Consider the following 16,114-nt stretch of genomic DNA (forward strand, 5'->3'; position numbering starts at 1 on the left):
ATGTAGGTGTCTTTCTTACTAGACTGTTAGCTACTTAAGAACAAAGAGTGTGTGTTATTTATGTTGATATATCAACCCTTTCATGACCTTTCATCCTGTAACTATATAAGTAAAATTTCACTAAAATGCCTAAAGAACATTTAAAGTAATTTCTCACATTTAAAATAATTCCAACTTTTTATATCTCCATTGCTGATTCACACCTTTAATGGTCTTCAAAATAGTACTTTTTCTTAAAGTACATCTCTGTGAATCCCTGACCAGCTTTTTCTAGAAATACATTTTAACTGTCTATATTGTTGGAGGAAAAAACAGAATAAGAATACCTGGCAATACTCAAATTTAGGGACATAGTTTTAAACTCCAGATCCTACAGAAGAGCAGCCCTCTCTTTTTGGAAAGAGAGACTGAGGATGAATAGTTAGTAGAGGGACTTTTGACGCTTCTTTCACTGTATTATTGGCAAGTCATTTGTTGCCATTATAGTAATTGCACCTGAAAGAATAGAGCACTTAAGAAAGTGCTTGTTGATGTTTTCCCTTTTACCGTTGCTTCTTATTCTCGAGCAGCTCTAGATCACTTTCAAGATGGGAGAAGCAATCTTATTTTTTTTTTGGCGCCCTCCTCCACAAAAACTAGGAAGTCCTTTACACAGAGTAGATGCTCAATCCATACTATTGCTCTAAATTCCTCCTAATCTTCTTCCATAGCCTCTCATTTTGGCTTGCTCTTTTTATCATCGTAAAGAAATAAACTTTCCAGATCTACACTGTAAGGCCCAGTAGCCACCCTTGCCAAATTGCTTGGCATATCCTGTCATACATAGTTCGTAGAGATACATATCTCTGCTAAACTTGTGTATATTACTGACGCACCTGAGCATGGCTCCTTTCACCAACATTGGGAGGAAATCAGAGACTGAACAAATGAATTAAGATACTATTATATTTATGCAAAATAGAAATAAAAGTAATAATGTACTAGTAAGATAAGAAAAGATATTTGATCTGCCCCTTTTTACATGTAAAAATATTTTTTTAATCAATCTCAGGTTGTCCTTAAACTGATCCAGAAAATACATGTAAGAAATTAGTCAGATATTCATGATACAGAATGATATTAACTTATGGTAGTTCTATTCCTGTTTCACCTATATAAGGAAATTTTAAAAGTTAGTAATACATTTCTCTTATCAAAACAGACACAGGATGTTGTAAATCAACTATACTTCAATAAAATAAATCAGAAAAAAAAAGGTCTAGGACAAATTCCTTTAAACAAACTGCTCATTTCAGACACTTCATTAATTAGAAATGTCATGTTTGATTATAAAAATTACGGTTTTGTTACTAAAAAAGTTCCCCAAATCCACTGAGACTAAAATAAGAGCAACTTGAACATATGGATTTTTATATTCACTTTAACATGTTTGTTGAAAAAAACACTGGAACCATAAACAGTATACTTAACACACTGGGGAAAAAAATGGAAATGGTTAATTCCAAATGGGAGATGTGAAAATCTATGGTATGAGGGAAAAGGATGGGAATAAATGAAAGGATTACAAAAGTTCACTGGAAAAATACAATTTGAAGAGAGGATGAAAACATAAAACTAAGGAGGGGTCTAAAAGTAGTATAGATAGAGATACTATAAGATATTGGAAATTTGAGATCAGAAGTCTATGTACCTAAAGTGTGGAGAAATGGAACACTTGTAGACCATTCGTGGGGATGTAAACTAGTACAACCATTATAGAAAAAGTATGCACTCTTTCTCCACTACAAGAAGCTACAACTTGAAATACATTCTATTATAAAACATGCATTTAACTTATTTTCTGAAGTTGTTCATGTTATAAATCTAGGGAAAAAATGTATTTTAAATAATAAGCCTATGAGATGTCAAATTAATGTTACTAAAAATATTCATGTTTAAAAAATCAACAACTAAGCAGAACTGGCAATTAAAAAATTAAGAATATCTTTAAGAGTAGGAAAACTACATACTAGATATTTTAATCTTATTATTTTGTACAATCTTATATACAATTTTATTTGATGCCTGCAGCCAGAGAAGAACTTATTTGAACTCGAACTAATTTTAAAAAAACCTCAAATAAACACTAACACTATTCATTCTTAGACCTTTGGAAATTTGAAATCAATGTTTCATATTATTCATGTTTTCTACTAGAATGTCTAACATTCACCATGGGTAGTTACTGGGTACAGATTATTAATGTATTTATGATAAAGCCATTAGCTGTTTTACTGAAGATTTCATGAATGATATTCTGGGAATTGAGTCTTTCTTAAGTGTAAATTTTTATAAATTTATTTAAACATTGTCCCCAATAATTTGGGATTACAAAATGCTTTCTTTTAATGGTAAATTATATTTAAATGTGACTAGCATAGTCAGCCATTTTTTTCAGCAGGTAAAATATGTATTTTTTTTATTCTAATCAGTCTTTGCAAAAGAAAAGGAACAAGCAGATCATTCCTAGAGTGTTCCAAGAGAAAAACACATCCTGTTCAGCATTTCCCCACTATGTGACAGCTTAAATGAAAAGTGTTAATATTATAACCATCAAATGAGGTAATTATATTTTTAAAAATTAAAACTGCTAGTAATTAGATAATGACCTGATCACAGTTAGTATTTAAAAATCTGTACATATTTTGAAAGTATAATTTGAGATAAAATATGTATACTCTGCAGAAAAATTTACCTTCTCTTTTTACCTCTGAATAAAATGCAATGACCCAATCCTTTCTTACGGAACTTACAAATGTGGTAAAAACACACATATAACCCTGATAGTTTCATTTTCTTATACAGCAACAAAAGAACTGTCCTTTCCAAATCAATAACCTGCCTAGGAAAGAACGTACATGTATCACCAGTTAGCAGCGATAGTTATCTTAATATAGAGACCTTTTTCCTCTTATGACTTGATTTCCCTTTGAATAAATTAAAGTGAGTAGCCCTACAGTAGCTGTCCTCTACATCAAACTGCCACTTCAAAATATTCCCAGGTGATGCAAGTGTAATTTTGTTAAGTAGTACTTAAATAACAACTCAATCTAGATATTGGTTTACCTAGGCCCTTGGGTATTCACTCAATCTAAATCTTCAGTAGTGTTTCTAAAACTTGTACAATGTGAGTCACATAAATCCCTAGACTAGAGTCAAAAGCCATGCATCATATGCTAAACAAAATGAGGTAAGGCTTGTTATTCATAAGCCTTGGGATGGATGCAAAAGCAGTAGCTGCTATTAATCAACATCTTACATAGAAACAGGAAGTCTGAACATCTAGTGTTTAGTAAACAGGTATCGGGCTTTTATTAATTTAAATCATTTCTACAAGTTTATCAAGTTTTCATTGCACTGTACTTCCATTAAAACAAAATGAAACTAAGAAATAATCTTCAAAAAATGCAAAAACAGGAGGAGTCAATGAAATGAAATTTGTATTAGTATACTCTACATCTATATGTATATACAATTTGAAGGTTGATAATATTGATATTTACAGAGTGGCTCCAGAATTTCTCTAAGAGGCAAGCTCAGAGACAACTATTTGGTTGGAAAGGTAGTAAGGCTTGAAGATTCATTAGAACAAGTATACCACATTTTATGATGTTTTGAGGAGTGCTCTAAGGGAGAAGCCTGATGGAACATAATTTCCATGCAAAATAGCTTCCCCTTCAAAGGTGAAGTGGTTTAAGTCCAAACAACAACAAAAAAAGGCAGGCGGGCGGGCGGGCGGGCGGGCGGGCGCTCCCAGCACCGTCTGAGCGGCCTCCTCGGGTCCCCGCAGTGTCTGGTGTAGGCCGTGCTGGTGCTGGACAAGCATAGGACGAAAGCAGTACATCTGAGAGCTAGGTACAGGTTAACTCCTCCCTTTCATTAAAACTTCACTTTCTTTAGAACCTGATATTTGCCACATAGGGATACACTGTTCTTCCCAGTCCTGGAGACCTCATCTCACCCTGCACCGGGCCCAGGTGGCTGCTCGGGTCGGTGAGAAGACAAACGTGCTTCACAGGCCTCTGCAGGCCTCGGCGGGTCTCCCCCGCGTTGGAGGCCGAGCCCCCGCAGAGCTGGCAAGTGCGTCAGCTCACGCTGACCCCTGACGGGATCTGCGGATGGTTGCTGACACAGCACCTGGTCCAGAACCTGGTCACACTCTACAAACTTTTAGATGGTACTTACTAACTTAACACCTCAAGGATGAAGCAGAAACTAAGGCCACTGCTAAATCCAAGAGGAGGAGCCCTGAAGACGAAGGAGAGGAAGAGGAGGCGCAAGGGGAGGGAGGACCACCTGTACCTTGTCCTCGTCGCTGTGGCGGCGCAGCCGCTGCACTCCTCGGCCCCTGCAGGGCCAACATTCCGAGACCGACTTTGTCTACGAGGCGCTGGCCACGGGCGAGGCCCCACAGCTCCACCTGGTGCCCGGGAGGATGTGGTGGGGGTCGGCCTGCACCTGGAGCTGTAGTGTTCGGTGTCCTCGGCTGGCCTGGGTGTACTGAATGCAGGTGCAGATATGGAAGGTTTAAATGAGAAACTCTGGAGGCTGAAGGGAAGCTGAATACTGAAGGCAAGGCCCGGACCCCCAGTTTCCTACGGCTTCTTAGGAAATGTCCCTTCCACCTTGGGGAAATCAGCGCTGGGCTTGGCCATGCATTGTTTCCATTTGACTGGAGAGACGGGGAGGGAAGCAGGATTCAGTGTTTTTAATCAGCTTTAAATGCCTCGTTTCATGATTGTGGACAACAAGGTGCGGAAACGAGTCAGCCTCAAAAGACTAGGTGGGAATGCAGTCAAAGGGTTTGTGATTACCTGAAGAGCCCGGAGTGCTTCCTTCAGCTCGGTGCCAAAGTTCTGAAGGGTGCGCAGCTGTTTGCCCGGGCTGTGGGAAGACGCCGACGGCCAAAGTGGTAGTGACGGAGGCCTGTGCCTTCCTTGGCGCTGGCCGGTCCGGAGTCTGTGGAGGTCTTGGCCCTGCGCATTTGTGGAGCCTCTTCAAGGAAGCCCACGCCCTCACCCAGAGGCAGTCGCGTACATTGAGGAGACTGACTCCGTGGGCAAGAAGCGCCCCACCACCAGGTCCGGCTCCTGCAACACGGAGCAGGGGCGGACTCTGAACCAGCTTCTGTGAAAATGGTTGAACCGTGCACCACCGACCACGTCAGAGCCCTGGTGTCCACCAACTGAAATGACATGTTTAACAACGCTCTGCTGAGGCCAGGCCGACTTCACCAAGCCTTAATCGACCTTCCCACGCTTTGGGAAATACAGGAGGTTTTCAAGCGGCACCTGAAAAGGCCAGCGCTGATCCGGGTCAGCAGAGTTCACCTGCGTTGCCTGTCAGCTGAAGGCAGGGCTCAGCTGTGCGGGTGTAGCCGGGCTCTGTAGCGAAGCCTCGCGAGAACTGCAGGAAGACCGAGCGGCGAACCTCGAGTTTTCCCTCTCGCGCTGCCCAGAAGAGCAGGATCCTCTCAGAGGACGATAGGAAGGGGGCTGCGTTTCACGACTCAGGCCATGCTTTGTTTGGCTGGTCGCTCGAGCACACTGAGGCTGTGGTGAAAGGCTCCATTGCGCCACAGACAAACGCCGCACTGGGCTTGCCTCCGATGCTTGTGAGAGACCATCCCTTCTTCACCATGGAGCCGCTGGTGGAGAGGGTGTGCAAGGTCCTAGGCGGCCGCATGTCGTCCGGCACCATCTCCTTCAAAAAGATCCCTTCCCAGGCACAGGACACCCTGAGGAAGGTCACCCGCACCGCCCACTCCAGGGGGAAGCAGTTTGGTGTGGCACCGAGCATCCAGCCCATCTCCTTCCCCGAGGCACCGGAGGGCCTCACAGTTAACAGTGCCCCTTCAGCCAGGGCCTCCAGCAGATAATGGACCATGAAGCAAAACTGCTAGTGGCTAAGGCCTACAGGCATACCGAGAAGGTGCTCCAGAACAACCCGGGGAGGCATCAGGTGCTGGCGAACACCCTCCGGAAGAGGAAGTGTTAAGGTGTGAGGACCTTGAAGGTTTCGTTGCCCGCCGCCTCACCGGCCTAAGAAAAGAGCGCCTCAGAGGTGGAGCGACACCTGAAGGGGAGAAACAAGATGCTGGCGGGGGGAGCCTGAGAAGGAAGAGCTGGCTTGGCCCACACAATTGGACTTCCCTGATGGTGCCAGTGAGGATGCGGTGTTTCCACTGGATCCAGTAAGTGAACTTTTTTTTTTTTAATTAATTAACTTATTTATTTATTTTTGGCCGCGTTGGGTCTTCGTTTCAGTGCCGAGGGCTTTCTCTAGCTGTGGCAAGCGGGGGCCTCTCATTGTCGAGGCCTCTCTTGTTGCAGAGCACAGGCTCCAGGCGTGCAGGCTCAGTAGTTGTGGCTCCCGGGCCCAGCCGCTCCGCGGCATGTGGGATCCAACCAGACCAGGGCTCGAACCCGTGTCCCCTGCATTGGCAGGCAGATTCTCAACCACTGCACCACCAGGGAAGCCCCAGTGAAACTTTTTACTTAGCTGCCCCTCAAGTTTCTTTTTACTTGTGGTTTGTACCTTCTTTTTGAGCCTTGGCTGGTCTCTGCCGAAGCGCTTCTGAGATCTGTTAATTGATTTTTCTACCCGTGGTTAGCAAATATTTTTGCAGAGATGAAAAATAAACAAAATAAAACAGGTCTTTTGAATTAGTTTCTAATGGTCCTTCTTACCCACTTAGGTTTCTCACACATCTCTCCACAAAACATTTTGAGGTGGAGGAAGATATTCCGAGGAATATTCACACTGGACTTAATTCCTCAGAATGTCCTATTTTCCCTCACATAGGAATCTCCCTCTGGCTAGAATACTCATTACAACCCATTACTCCATCTCTGACATGTGTTACATAGGTAATAGATTCATATTTAAGGTACCAGTGTCTTTCACAAGCTCACTAGATGGGGTGCCCCTCCTGTTAATGAATGCATGTGCTTCTCTTCACATCTCGCATTACATTGAAACAACCCCACAACTAATTCTTCATTGGACTGTGAGCTTCTGGAGGAGAGGTGACATGCATTTAACCCCTTTAATAGAAGGATTGGATCCAGTGAAGTTACAGATAAGAAAGTGGCTTTTTTTCCCCTCCTCCAAACTAGTGCTTTAAAACATTTCTGATACTCCCTTCCTAGTTTGCCTGGAATCTTTTGCTAGAAAGCTCAATTGTTGGAATCTTTTGCTGTATACTTATTTCCGTGGTAAGAGGAAGTCTCATTTTTAGATATTGAATCCTTTTGGTATTAAAAAGTCCAGTCCAGTTTAATTTAAAACTTAAATCTCACGTACAACACAAAGCTTTCCCCCTTACCAATGTAGCTGTGACCTCACTTGGCTTGGGAACTGGTAGTGGGAAGGCAAACATGGTTTTTTTCTCTTTCTTCTCTACTTCTCACCCTTTGCTTCTGGGTCTCATTTCGTCCTCTAGTGTATTTTGAGAGAAGATGAGAAGATATCTTCTGTGATTAGTTTTATTATCATCTGAGCACTCTGTGTCAGGCAAATGTGAATTCTTTCATTGGTTGTATTAATGGGTACTTCTAAGGCTCCTGTGGGTACCTGCATATGTCATAGTTCCATTCAGTTTCCCACTTTCTGGAAGTACGCTCCATAGAGTTACATTTCTGGAATCCTTTTCCCCAACAGGGCACCCTCTTGTATAGGGTGCTGTCAGGATGGTTTGAGCCTGGCCACTTGTGCAGCATTTTCATTAGGCCAATGGGTAACTCTGCATCTTTGCCAGATGTTGCTTATGAGGGTGCAGGGTGCTTGTACTGCTTTCTCCTTACCCAGTCCTGTGGGCCCAGAAGATATTTAACACCAGATGCTATGTTCATAAATATTCCCCAGACTATGGAGATGCATGTCAATCTTGCTCAAAATTTATCTCAATATACTCTGGTCTAGTAGCCCCAGAGGTGGCCTTGTGCATTTCTGCTGTTTAGAAAGCTTCTAACAGTGGAGTAAGTAGCAGGAAATCCTTCTGGAGGACTTCTCATTTGTATTGAGATTGTAGCCACAGGAAGAAAGGGAAATATCACAGCACTTTGCCTAAGCTGATTACTCACTGCTTCTGTTAGTCATTAGTTCAAGTTTCTAGTCTTTTATATATTATGGACATGGGTGAATTGTGTTTGCTAATTTAGTAAGTCCAACTTGGATGTAACTAGAATCTCTATTTATAATGTGGAGGCTCTTATTTCCTCATTAAAAGGATGTATGTCAGAGACTCAAGCAAACTGATTTTCTTAAAAATGGGAAATATTAACACAGCTATCTGAAAATGAGAAATGTCTCTTCATTTTAAAATTCTATTTTGAAAAATTGCCAAAGATTTTAATTTATCCCATGGAAATACACTATTCAAAGGTTACATTTTTAATGTCCTAGAAAGTTGGGCTTAACACTTATCTGTATAATCAAATACAAATATATACGTTTCCCATTTAATTAATTTAATTACAGCCTTATGAAGTAATGTTTTAGGAAGTAGTAAATTTATATATATATACACACATATATACATACATATATATTATTTATAATCTATTTTAATTGCAATTCAAAATCAGTTATTAGTGTCAAAATATATATTTTAAAAAATAGGTAATATTAGCAAAACCTGAATTATATACACTTAATTTTTAAAATAAAATACAAAATGAGAATAATGATGTATAAACTACCTTTAATTGATTTCCTCTTTACAACGTAATTAGTGGGACTTCCCTGGTGGTGCAGTGGTTAAGAATCCGCCTGCCAATGCAGCGGACACAGGTTTGAGCCCTGGTCCCATGTGTCACAGAGCAACTAAGCCCATGTGCCACAACTACTGAAGCCTGTGTGCCTGGAGCCCAGCTCTGCAACAAGAGAAGCCACTGCAGTGAGTAGCTCCCACTCGAAGCAACTAGAGAAAACCTGCACACAACAATGAAGACCCAACGCAACCAAAAATAAATACATAAATAAAATTGATTATTAAAAAAAACATAATTAGCATTCCGTAGATAACATGAGTAATACCATCCAAAGTAGTTGCTTTAGCAAACATTACAATACAGAACTGTGGGATAGTCAGTTCATGGGGCAGTTGCCATTCCAAAAAAAAAAATATTCACAGTTCTCTTTTAATTGCATTTTAATCTATTTTCAGGCCTGCTAGAATGGAGTACTATTATTTTATCATCAGATAACATTTATGCTAAAGCAACCAACATTTTATATAAAGTTTTATTAATATCTTACATGTTTTTTCTTTGATTTTTTTAATAAGACTTCGAGAAAAAATTTGTATACATGACAGAGTTCTCATAAGAGAAATTAAATTCTCTTATTACAGTACTAAAATCAAGTTTAACTATAAAGAAAGAATGTTTATTAACCAGTCCATATCAGAAATATATGTTTCATCTACTTATAAGTAGCCAAGGTAGAACTGAATAGAACAAAGCTTAAATATCTCTGTGAGGAGCATGATAGATATGCCCCCCAAGAAGCTATTCATATATTCAAAACTATCCATGTATTTAAACATCATCGCTCCTTCCTAACATATCTAAATTTATACAGTTCTAAAATGAAGTATTTTACAAGTAGATAACCAACTTCTATCTAGAGTTATGCTCTGACACCACCCAAATCTAGGACTCTTTCCTGGTCCATGGTAGGTACTAATTCTTATAATGGTATCAGACCATTCCTGACTTTTTAGTACAATGACGTATTTTTTTTTAACGTTACTATGATCTAAGTTTCTAAAAAGTTCTTTCATATGAATATACTACTACACTTTTAAATCTTTTTAAAAGGGAGCACAAACATCTAGTATAATGTATTATTTCATAGGATTAGAGGATTTAATAGAATTAGAGGATGTGACAATTTTTATATCACTGGAGAAAATATGATAAACCCCCCGCAAATATTCTGGTTTCAGATATTTAACACTAATCTGTTTGCTCCTTAATACACATATCAACAAAAACTTAGTGTAAATTGTGGAAAGAATCTAAAATATATAGTAACATATCCTGGCAGAGAAGGATAAGGGAGCTAGGGATAGGGGTCAGGGAAAAGAATGACTAAGACTGCCTCATGGATATTTGTAATCATTAGAGAAAACTTACTCCAGAAAGTTAATGGTGCTGAAAAGCAACTGCATCATTTTGTAAAGTTTGAAAACAAAATTGAAAGAACTGCTCAGTTATCCCCCAAAATACCATTCTGTAGTTGTCTAGACGGGAAATAGCAAAGTCAAGAAGTAAAAGATTGGCCTTTTATCAAATGATAAATCCTAGAGCTAATTCACAAGGATATCTTTAAGAGTTTATGATTGTGTAAATGTGTTTGGGCAAAGAATTGGTGTCAAATGCTTTATTGATCAATGAAAATGTCTGCTACAGAGTAAGAGGATCGAAAATGAATCTACCACCATAACTGAAAAACTTTGATTTATGTGCTCATAGCAGATAATTGCACTGAATATTGTGAGGTATTTTATGAATGGCGAATTAATAAACATCACTGCAATTTACATTTATACAAGGTAAAAATAGAACTTTAACTCCTTACTCCCCCTTTCAAAAAAAAGTGATTTGCTGCTTCAAAATGAGCTCAATTATTTTGTAACTGCTGAGTTCAGTGAAAAAACATTCATGGATTTCAGACTTAATTTTTAATTATCTGTTGCTTTGGACAAGTCACTTAAACTCTCTGAGTCACTATTTTGCTGTCTTTAAAATGATTGTTAAGTAATATAATGTTTATGAAATCCATTTTGAATGCTGTGCTTGAACTAAGTGGAAGGGCTTGGTTTAATTTTACATTTTTTTCGTTATAGTGGGGTTTGTGGTGGATCCACCTGAAGAGGTTCTTTAGATCAGCATTTCAAGTGCCATCATCCATCCATTAAAACAGCTTTAGAGTAAGTCGCTTTAGTAGAGGCATCCTTTAAATGTAGTCAATTCCTCCGATATATTATTTATATTAATTGGTACCATGCACATGACTCTTTCTGAGCACTGAATTAGTTATACCAATTCCTAGGCAACAGGCCATAGTATGTTAAATCTATAATGAGAAAAGTACAGAAAAACAAGCACAGTACAGAATGAGGCAACATACATGCTACAGTGAAAAGTTCACACTTTTCCAAATAAGATGTATAGAAAGTCAAGATCAATCTAGAAGCCTAAAGTAGAAATATGAGACAATTATTTAAACTGTATAGCTTTTATCATAATCATAGTAAACTCTCAAATTAGTGTAATTTTTAAAGTTCACTTTAAAATGGAGGAGATTATTATTATTTTATATTTGGGTGAAAACTACATTTTAGTTTCTGAAAAAAAGGACAAAATTCTCACATCTTTTAGTGATTTTGGCCAGTCATTTTTCTAAATTTTGAGTTGGTTTGACTGGAGGATAAGAAGTTTTTACTTATTCCACAAGGATTTACTGTGATTCTAAACATTTTCATCCTATTTCTTTCTTATTGTGAAATGTTTGTTGTTCAAACCATTTGTTTGTCTGTTTGTATGTATACATGCATGCATGTATGCATGCTACTAGATAGTTTACCGGGTAAACTCTTCTTGAAATAAAAAGTAAATCATGGTAGTGGACTAAGATAATATAAGCTTTGGACTTCTTTCCTCCTCATCTTACCCTTCCTCTTTACCTCAGTTTTTGCTTTTCCTTGCTTTCTTTATTTTTAAAGGCTAAAACAAATGCGACTTGTCATGAAGGTATCAGAGCTAGTGACCAAATTATAAAAGAGATTTTTGCCACGGGCCTTTGAGAAATTTACTCTACTTCTTTGATAAAACAGGCAGGTTTTCCTTAATAGAGTGACTGTTTGAGACCAAAAAAATAAATTGTTAGTAAGTAAATTACATGGAAAATGTTTTAGAGTAAGGTTAATAGGATAGTACTAATTCCAAGAGGCAGTAAGGTGTCAAATTATTTTTCATATAGTAATTACTTCTGATTATCTTGGGCAATGATCAAAGGAAAAGATAAGGAGGAAATTGAAGTATGCTTTTGGCTCTACCTCTATAGCATTAATTCTGAAGCACATTTGCTTCTACATTTGCTAATAAAAAGATTTCATTGCACTTAACCTGTTTCTTCATGAGACAGTATGACCTGTTGCAACTTCCAATATTTCTTTTCTTGACATTTCATACAAAGAAATTATCAAGAAATTAGACTCCAAAGTAAAAACAAAATTATTTTCCTAATTTTGGATAACACTACAAATTAAAATCACAAAGAATACAAGTGACTTCATAGATTGTTAGACTGTTTAAGATAATAAAGTTCAGACACACTAATAATGAAATCTAATCTCTCAGTACATGGGCTTAGTCACTATTCTATTTGCTCCTAGACTTGTACACAGAGGGCTTTAAATGAAGATTCTGTTGAGGGTGGGGATTGTAAAATGAAATTTTAATATATATTTGTCATGGTAAGTATATCCTGGCTTATAAAAAATATAGTACAGAATTTAATATAATGTCTAAGAAAGGAAAGAGATCAAACAAAAAAACAAATTTAAATAAAGAGTGTATTAGCACTCTTCTCAGTTTTCAGAGTAACTAAAAATAGCAATAGCTTTTTAAAAAGAAGAAAAATCGTATCCCTAAATATAAACGTGACAGTCACTTCTCGACAAGCTCCATGATTCATCATGTTTAAGTACATAAATTAATTTGAGAATTTACATAGTCAAAAATTAGTGATTTAGCTGATTAAAGTAAAAAATCAATTTAAAAAAACAAAAAGCAAATTCAAGTGAAATTCTTTCTACATAGTTTGTTCAATAAATATTTGCTGTGGGTTTGATGAATGAATTAAAGAATGAATGGATAAAGCAAGTCAAACAAAAAAGAATCTGAGAATTCTTTGCTTGTCTTAGAGAAATTTACGCAAACCAACCACATCTGTATAATTTTTTTTTTACATTTTCTATGATAATTAAAAACTAAATCATGATTAAATATGGTGAGGTAGCCAGGAATTGAAAATGTACACAGTAAATTCTAAAATTGAATGACTTCAAGTCACAAATATGGGTTGTATATAAAAATAAATGGAAACAACTGGTCTGCTCTTTGGAAATGCCACATTCACAACCTCTTACGTAAAATTTTCTCTGGAAAGTTTAATATGGACTTCTGATTAGCCAATATGACAAAAAGGATATGTATTAATTTTATTACAATGAAAAACATTAGGAATATAGTATAGCTTTGAACTTTAAAATTTTTCATAATGCTGTACTCTGATTTTAAAAATAGTTAAAAAATACTTAAAATGCAAAAATTTTTATTTGGTTTTTATTATGTAGTTGTATTTTTTTACCTTTGTTCCTATCAAATATATGATTCCATATATCAGCTCTCTTTTATCATGTTGGTAGAGATCATTAGCAACTGTCTGCATAGAAATAATTATTTCATATTGAAATAATTTCATATTTGAAATTATTTTCATATTGAAAATATGAAATTTCATATGAAATTCATATGAAATGAATTTCACTTTCATATGAAAATTCAATATGAATTTCAATATTTTCATATTGAAATATGAAATAATTTCATATTAAGAAATTATCTGTAAAGAAAGTGATTTTAAATCAATAATGTATATATTTCTAAATAAGGATCTGACGTAACAAAGTCTCACATGATTAACTTATCATTTCTATCATAAATCTTGATATATATATATACATATATATATATATATGTATGTATATATAGCTTGCTGGCTTCTTGCCACTTCACAAAATACTTCTGAAAAGCTTATCATTTAGTGAGTAGAATTTCTGGAAAGTGAAGAATATGATGTTGGGATTATATTGTTACAGTCTGAAAGTCATCCTAAATATACTTTTGCAGGCACAAACTATTATTATATATATAAAGCATAAACACACATAAATGCACATACACACACATATGTCATAAAAGTCAAATAATGACTTAGGTGGCAGCAGGAAAGAAACAGTTCCTAAGAATATGTACAACGCAAAAAAGATAACTTAAATCTTAGACAGTTTACTATGGAGAATTAGTCACTGAATTCTCTGATGCTTTTTTATCAATTGGGAAAATAAGGAAAACTACATTACCTAACATTTTTTTAAAAAGCAATGCTGAATACTTCCTAAAAATTCTTCGTACACATATGATACTCAAAACACCTTAATAGGGGCTTCCCTGGTGTCCTAGTGGTTGAGAGTCCGCCTGCCGACGCAGGGGACACGGGTTCGTGCCCCGGTCCGGGAAGATCCACCATGTCACGGAGTGGCTGGGCCCGTGAGCCAGGGCCGCTGAGCCTGCGCGTCCAGAGCCTGTGCTCCGCAACGGGAGAGGCCACAACAGTGAGAGGCCCGCATACCGCAAAAAACAAAAAACAAAACAAAACAAAAAAAGCACCTTAATAGTTTAGAAGTTAACGTCTTTAATTTTGTTACATTACACAAACGATTTTTGTTTCAAATTTTAAATGAAAAACAAAATCCATTAACTCTTTAAATTACTTGGGTCTACCTTCTAGCTTATCATTCAAAATATTACTTTATATTAACATTAAATCTCATGAAAAAGACGGTTGTTTTTCACTGTGTTAAAATATGCATTAAGACTGACTGGTAAGGTAAGATGACAACATGGTATATTTTTCCTTTTATTATGAATGCTTAGGAATATTATGAATAATTAGGAGTGTGAAGAAATATTTTAATTAAAAATTTACCATTCTACTTCCCATAACAAAATTAAAACGTTTCTCAGTTATTTTTTAACATCCTGCACTTTCCACATTGGACAAAAACTCATCCAAACAATTTTATTTTTATCCATGTGATTTTTGGTATGTTCTCTGCTGATAGCACCAAAATTTTGCAACTGTCCATTCCATTGCTATTTCTGGAAGCAAACTCTAGTTTGGTTTCTACTCTTAATCCAGAAAGTTAGAAGAGTTAAAATAGAAATACCATTGAAAAAAAAAAGTGACACCAGTGTATTGAACACACACCAGTAGTTCAATTTTAAAACAAATTTAGGGTGTCTTTATTGGATCCCTACTCTTTCCTCTAATAAAAATATGAATTTTTGATATGCTGATGCTGTTTGGCTGTTTGGTTACTCCCCCTCCTTTATATGCATATAAAAAGTTTATATATATATATGAGCTTTCTATCTCAAACTAATAGGAATTTATTCCTTTTCCTATAGAAATAATTTTTCTTTCCTCCCTCCCTCCCTCCTTCCCTTCCTTCCTTCCTTCCTTCCTTCCTTCCTCTCTCTCTCTCTCTCTCTCTCCCCCTCTCCCTCTCCCCACCTTTCTCTCTACCTTCCTTCCTCCCTCCCTCCCTCTCTTTCTTTCTTTTGCTCCGGCTCCATCCTTGTTGATAAATTATATTAATTTCATAAGCATATTAACTGAAACATATCTTCTTGAAAGGCAGCATGGCATAAAAGGCTTTCAATTAACAAGATTAGGATTAGACAGTTTACTCTCTCACTAGTCAGGTACCTCTCTTTCAATGTATATCCTCTGAGTCTCAGTTTTCTTATCTTTAAATAATAAATAATATCTATATTATAATTTCATTGGGAGAATTAAAAGTATTCTATGTAAAGTACTTATATATAGATAGCTGTTAAAATATTAGTTTAAAAATTATCCCAAAATTATATAAGATGAAAAGTAATTTAGAAAATACTTTCCTCTGTATGGGGAATACAGCTAGTTGAGGATAAAATCTGAAGCCATATATAAGCTTTGCACATTGAGCAAAACCAGTAAAAAATATTGTACTCAATATATCTCTCAACTGTCTTATTTTATCAATATAACATTTTAGTTTCTCTTCTTCTATTATAGCCCTTGTTTATGGAGTCTCCAAGAATATCAAATTCTGTGTCTCTAAGACCACTCTTATTTCAAAGTATACCTATACTTGCTTATTGTTCCTAACTTGAAGGAGATATATCTATCTTCAAGTTAGATATTATTAAGAAACAGTTATTCAAACTTATTT

At 36.7% G+C, this 16,114-nt stretch overlaps 1 pseudogene; it reads left to right on the forward strand.

Annotated features, from left to right (window-relative positions):
* Positions 1–4,773: 4,773 nt before the first annotated feature.
* On the forward strand, positions 4,774–6,118 carry LOC103082894 (paraplegin pseudogene; annotated as a pseudogene).
* Positions 6,119–16,114: the final 9,996 nt, after the last annotated feature.

The sequence above is a fragment of the Lipotes vexillifer genome, unplaced genomic scaffold (genome assembly GCF_000442215.2).
Source record: "Lipotes vexillifer unplaced genomic scaffold, Lipotes_vexillifer_v1.1 scaffold247, whole genome shotgun sequence".
In the NCBI taxonomy this organism is placed as follows: Eukaryota; Metazoa; Chordata; class Mammalia; order Artiodactyla; family Lipotidae; genus Lipotes; species Lipotes vexillifer.